Genomic DNA, 6,149 nt, shown 5'->3' on the forward strand with positions numbered 1-6,149 from the left:
TAATTCAAGTATCACAGCTCTTTATGATTATCTTGACTGGGTCAAAAGCTGGACAGACATTGTACACTGCAATACCAAATATCTTTGAGTATCACAATCTAATCCCTGTAGGAGGAGCTCCTTCTTTTTTCTCCAAAATATAAAATTCCAGCTACCTACAATCCTCTGTAACTGTGAAGATTAGCAGCTTATAGGCTAGTCGGAATGAGTCCGGAGGGTGAAAACGGGAGCAAAGCAGAGCAGCAGTCAAGCAGCAGAAGCCAGTTCGGCCTCCACTGGTTTTAACTGAACTGCAGGTGGGGAAGATCCGCAGCCGGTGTCCTTGGCTACGTACACAGAACAGATCCGCGTTACTGCCGTGTGCCATGGCTGTAGGGAGAGGGATGAATCGGACTAAACAAGCCTTACGTAGGGTGGTCGTGAACAACTGTAGTCAAAGGCTCGCCATACATTAATATTTGATGTAGCCTTGTACATCTATAAACCCTTGTTTGTAGCCAGTGTTTTGATGCCAGTTTCAGCAAGGGCAAAATCATCTCTTTTTAGATGTTATTCTTTGCATTCAGGCTTTAAAAATAAAGAAGCTGAAACACCAAGACTATTTACAGAGCTCCCTCTGGGAGAAGGAGTTTGGAAGATACTTGGACAGAAGTAATTAAGTTGTAGAATTGATTTAAAACTGGGCCAAGAGAACTGTCAAAAATCACAATGTAGAACATAATGTTGTACTAACTAGAGAAGACTCAATACAATAATAGGCTTTTTTCATCTCTGTATTTTATAAATCCAGTAAAACCCCTAGAAAAATATAATAAAGAAATTACTTTTCGTATAATGCTCCTTATCAGTAAAATCTACAATAAAATCAAGATAGCCCAATAAAAGGAAGCAAACTGTGCAATTAAAAAGACAGCAGAAACTAACTTGAAACATTTTGAAGAGCCGTAGTCAGGCACGAATGTTCCCCATTTGTCCCTATTTGTGATTGCTTTTCATCTTTAACTTTTTAAGACTCAGAAACATTAATGCAAAAGAAGATACAGCAAAACTAAGATGAGTCATTCAGTCCCAAGTCACAGATTCAGATTTATGAAATGATAAATGACTACCATGCTTGCAGAGATAATGGTTCATAATTAATATGCTACCACGCAGACCTCTGTGCTTTATCTTCAGATACGGAATCCACAGGCAGAGAAGGTCAGAAATACTCAGGTTTTGATCTCATTTCCTCCACTGAACCACAGTACAGCCTTAGGAAACTGCTTCATCATTACTGTAGAAAGCCAGCTTGGGCTTTAAACACCCACCTTGCCTTAGTTAGGAGACTAAAAAAAAAAGAAAGGAAGAAAGAAAGAAAGAAGGCACACATTCATGCAAACAAATAAAAGTGTGAAGGCTAAATGGGTGGATGGGGGTTTGCTGTATTTCTCTATACACCATCAGACCTAATGGGAAGAGAAACATTTCAACAGAAATCCCATTTCAGATGCTGCCAGGTTGATTTTCAATGACATGAGGATTTCAGTGACTTTATTTGAGGGTAAATGTGAGAAACACAATGGTGCAATAAACCCAAAGACTGTAAATCAAGTAACAACACTGAAGTTTGCAGCCCTTCTGGCTAAGCTTCCATGTACCAGGAGGCAAAATTCCATTTCAGAAGCAGCTGGCATCAAGAAAACCATCTGAAACTGCGCTGTTCTGGGAATCACCGACTTACAAATCACCTTTCTTCCCCGAAACAGAATGGGAAACCTAGCAAAGCCGGTCATTTCATTCCGTGTAATATATATGCATTCAAAGTGACTTGGCATTCCGAGCTCTGTGCATCCTTAGTTTCTTGTAAGATTTGGCAGCGGTGTCTAACACCCGGCGCATTAGATCTGCCAGTCACTCTTATGACGTTAGCGGAGAGCCAAACTGCAATTTAAACAGAAATTAAAAAAAAAAATTCATGGCTTCTTGCAGGGCACAACTAATCTGGTCTCAGGAACTGCTTTGAACACTTATCAGTTCAGCCAGAAAAATCATTTGCTTGTCCTTTGCTATGATGATGACTGATGATACTTTACTTGCCCATCAAAACCTATTACTCACCTCGGGCAAGTAATATTTTGCAAGGCTGAACGAATGCCATTACCAAAAAAACCCAGCCACACCTCCAGGAACCTCATCAGTCAGGGACTGAAATGAACTTTTAGAGCCTGCAACAGAACTGTACCAATGCCTCAAGAACCAACTGTTAGCAGCTACTGGCAAGTATTTAACAGCGTGAAGAAGACTCAAGTGCTTTCACTATCTATGTCAGTGAAGGAAAAAAAAAAATTTAAGAAAAGGTAAAATTCAGATTTGAGGAATCCCAAGCTCCACCCATTATACTTCCTATTAATTTTTGTTTCTCATGAAAAGAGAGAAAAATTGTAACTACAAAACAAGGAAAATATTGCTCTGAAAGATTACAGGGGGAAAATGATCTGAGAAAGGAGAGGAATGCCTTGGGCTTGCAGCATGGGCTGGAATGGAGGAAAAGCAAACACTTTTTGTCTTAGCTCTGCCGCAGGACTGCTAAGATAAACTACTTTGGTTTTCAGGAGTTTGCCATGTTCATTTGTACAATACAGCACTTCCCAGGTTACCCCAAGTACACATTAATGTACGGATTATGCTTAGGTGGTAGTGTGCTGGGAGACAAATAAACAGGCACCATGGCAATGCGACTTAAATCAATTTATAAGATCAGACAGCAATATTGTGAATTTACTCTAAACCCTGCAGCTGATCCTAGTATTAAGCCCAAACCAGCATCGTAGTTCGTAAGCTGCTATCTCTCAGTTTCTTGACACAGTTGTGTCAAAAATACACACACGCGCACATATTTATTTCAGTTGTCGAAAGAAAAGCACCCACGCAGGCTGCGGCTCTTTGCTACATCAACGCACTTTCTGCAAAGCGCCGTTTTACACACAACCCCTTTCCCTCCCCCGCCGACATGCCAGCCAGCTTTCCCCACGGAGCACACCGAAAAGCAAGCATGCGGCAGCACGTCTGATTGTGAAGGCTGAGAGCGGCGCTGCCTCACTTCTAGTCTATCCCCATCTGCGATCATACTCACTTTGCTACCTTTCTCTTTAGAGTTACATGACATCGCGAAGCCAGCAAGGAAGCGGCCTTTCTCCTGTCCTTTCTGCTGCAGGAGCTGAATGAGGCACCCGGTGCTATGCTGGAGAGCATTCTGACCTATTCCAAATAGAAGGGGAGGGACACAAAAGAAGGTATAAAACCTACTTCCATGTCCACAGAGTTAATGCTTTCTGTTCATTTACCGAAAGCAAGGAACAGAACCATGTCTTACCTTCATTTTTATAGCTTTCATTAAAAGCGTTTGGTGCTGAGCTGCTTTTCACCTCCTCCTGCTTGCGAAGAACGGTGAGTCCGGGGAAGGCACATGGCCACTGACACAGCCCTGTGCAAACCTCACACTCAATGGACTCGGCCAGGAGGCCCAGGGACATCACCTCGAGGCCTGAGACCGTGACACCGCCGATCCCAGTCTCTGGAAACCACTGGTAACCACTAGAACACCTGCACACACCGATGAACGTCACAGAAACCAAACACCATAAAAACCATCATGTTCAGAAGAAGCTCTGCAGGAGCAACCCAAAGCACTCCCTAGCAAGATGCTGGAACTTCTGCCATTTCTAAATCTGATTTCTACAACAACAGACGCAAGATATAAATACTTTCCATCACTCGTAATCCAAACTATTTTCACTCAAAACTTAATGACCTGTAAGGAAGCTATAAGATTTGTAATTCAAGATAAAGTCAGTTTTGTGACAACATAAAAATTGCAATGCTGAGGGAAAAAAAGTGATTCTTCTAATGGAAAATTAAAATTTCAGTCACACCACCTACATGTTTAACTAAGACACAAAGAATTAGTTTTGCAATAAAACATGCTCTTAAAGTGGAAGTAGTTAATGAAAACAATCAAGAGGAGCACACCACTACCCGCAACATTTTGTTGTCCTGCAACATTTTTGACATCTGTACTGGATGCATGTTGGGTGTAGGCTCCCAGATAGACATTTTAAAGGGATGTCAAATCTCTGCACTAGTTATTTTATTTGCTTTTGCTCTGAAGCCACTTTAGTATGCTCTACTTTTCTGAATACTCAGAATTTTCTGAGGAATAATTAAGGTTGGTAATCTAAACTCCAAATGACTGGTGTTAAGGGGACTAGTCTTAAACTCCAGAACTACCAGTACCTACCCCACAAGTTGTTCATGTGTCATACTGACACCAACAACGATTGTTCCACGTTGAATAATGCATGTCAAGTACTCCAAAAGAAAAAAAGTGCACAGAATTGCTGAAGCAAGCTTAAAAAATACAAGTAAGTGTAGGCTTGTCTTTCAGATCCATTTGATGCTGAAGTGAAGAGGCAGAACCAGCCAGAGTGCCCATATTCTGTGTACATAATTATGCAACAAAAACTGCAAAACAGATTTTTCTTCTGGTATTTGTTTTCTTAATAGCTTGGTAGAGTATGCGGTCAAATTGTTATTTGCAGATTTAGCATTACTACAGAATGAAGGAATTAAAGTAAAATCTGGCACAGATGGCCATTTAAGAACATCCAAACTTCTTTCAATTAAGCATCACATGCCTTCTTTGTGTTAAATATAATGAGAAATTGCAAAAATACTGCTGTCCTTGTTGCAGAAAAGGCTAGGTCAAAAATGAATCTTCTTTGAAAATCACCTGAGTCTGAAAATGAAGTGTTTAGTCAAGGAACTAATTAAACAAAAACCTAGAGAAGTACTTTTTCCGATAATATGAAAAAAAGCACAGCTTGCACACATACACGAGCCATTTTCCATCCTGCCTTTCCCATCAGAAGTTGCATCATGGATTGGTATCACAGTTATGAAAGGCAACCAGGGGAAAAAAAGTGCAAATTTTGTGAGCAATATTGCTGTTACTGATCCAACAATGTACTTAAGTATATGCTTAGCCCTATTTGATTTCCTAAAGGATTTTGTGTGTGCTTTGGAGCTTCACTGAGAGCACCTAGGGAAGTGCTCAGAACCGCATGCTTTCTTTGACTACCTCACTCAACTTTTCACCTTGAAAAGTTATAACCCAAATTCCCAGCTAACTCTGTTAAAAAAAAAAAAAAAGAGAGAGAGGAAAAAAAACTCACCCACAATCCACACTGAAGTACCAACATTTTCCAAATGTGATTTACAAACATCTTGTGATATATAAAACAAGGATAAACAAATTATACCTTGGGCTCTGATACCCCTGTATCAGCTTTAGTACAGTAAGAGCTACAAACCAGAGTTGAGATGCTATTTTTCTCCAACAACCCAGTACCGTCCCCGATCTTGCCATGCCTGCTCTCACAACTGAGTGAGCAAGGGCAGCTGTAGACCCTCTCCAGGCATTTCAGAGGCAATTCCTTCTCAATATCCTTTCTGTAGCCAAGGATGACCCGCTGGAAGTACAGAAATTGGCACCCGGTTTCAATACAAGTGAATGACAACAAACAGGACTGCTGAGTAGGTAAGGGCCTTGCACTGTTCAAAATAAATCAGTTTAAAAATCCACACCTTTAAAAAAAAAAGGACTGATCTTCTTCCTATGTGTTCACTTTATTAAAAAAAAAAAACCCTGAAGTTATCCAGTCCTATGCTATCTCATTTGAAAAATTACATTATGCCAAACTTACATATATTCCGCCCCCGAAGTGGACGCAACTCCAGCACCAACAGGGAAACTGGAGCTCAGGCTCCCGGGTCCTGCGCCACGCTGCCATCCCTCTCAAGCCATAAAGACATCCTCCGAACAGAGCAGAGGGAGGAAAGCATCTCCGTAGAGCCATGACAAGGGCACATGAGTTTAGCCTTAGTGAGGGAAGTGAAGGCTGAAAATACTGTAGCTTACCCTGTAAATTCACTGTAGCTATTTTCTCCCTGCTCCAGTGTTCGCACCATTCACGTTTCAGCTTCTGGGGACACCGTAAAGTACCATTGTGGAGAGCAAATATGAAGAAACAGTCAAAAAACCCAAACAACCACCCAGCAAACTACATACAAAGAGAAAAGAAAGGGTCACACAAAGACATGGAGCAGCA

This window comes from Cariama cristata, unplaced genomic scaffold, assembly GCF_000690535.1.
Source record: "Cariama cristata isolate BGI_N322 unplaced genomic scaffold, ASM69053v1 scaffold4075, whole genome shotgun sequence".
Classification (NCBI taxonomy): domain Eukaryota; kingdom Metazoa; phylum Chordata; class Aves; order Cariamiformes; family Cariamidae; genus Cariama; species Cariama cristata.